The sequence below is a fragment of the Tupaia chinensis genome, unplaced genomic scaffold (genome assembly GCF_000334495.1).
Source record: "Tupaia chinensis unplaced genomic scaffold, TupChi_1.0 Scaffold000350_1, whole genome shotgun sequence".
NCBI lineage: Eukaryota > Metazoa > Chordata > Mammalia > Scandentia > Tupaiidae > Tupaia > Tupaia belangeri.
The window spans coordinates 10,531,165-10,531,784 of record NW_006159844.1 but is presented as its reverse complement, the minus strand read 5'-3'; the positions used below and the strand labels follow the sequence as shown (position 1 = coordinate 10,531,784).

The window sequence follows — 620 nt, the reverse complement described above, 5'->3', positions numbered from 1 at the left end:
CAAGGTGAAATGTCTCTTTGTGGAATCTTGACTCACTTTTACCTGTCGCTGTGGGTGTATTAAAGTATATGAAGTTATAAAAAGATATGAAATATGAATATAATCGAGTTTAATTATTCCCATCCGCTAAAGACTATAACTGCAGTTGGATGTCAGTGAAATCTCCAGTGGTTGAACCTCATGCTCAGAAAACGAGTAAGTAAAATAAAGGACTAGAGAAAGGGAAATTGAGTGAAAAATCCACAAAAAAGAACACTGGTCTCACCAAAAACATATGGGTCTACATTAACATTATGGAAAATCTGCAGCTTCATATAGTATCAATGAGTCAAAGGTGATGACAGTATTTGACAAAGTTAAATCACACCAAACATATAGATCACTGGGCTACTTTTTCGGTGCTCTACATGATCAGAGAAACTTCTCTAGTAACAAACTATAGAAATGATCCCTGAAAGTACAGTCTTAACTGGGCTTTTTTTTTTTTTTTTTTTTTTTGAGAGGTTTTTGCTATAGGATGTGTGCGCTCGCCAGACAGACAGAGAGAGACAGAGAGATAGAAAGCGAGAAATCACCCTCCGGGGGGTTGCCCATGCCATAATCCCTTCTCCTCCATCCTC

At 37.7% G+C, this 620-nt stretch overlaps 1 pseudogene; it reads right to left on the bottom strand.

The window, feature by feature from the left end:
* Window positions 1–389: 389 nt before the first annotated feature.
* LOC114008501 (uncharacterized) lies at window positions 390–467 on the bottom strand (annotated as a pseudogene).
* Window positions 468–620: the final 153 nt, after the last annotated feature.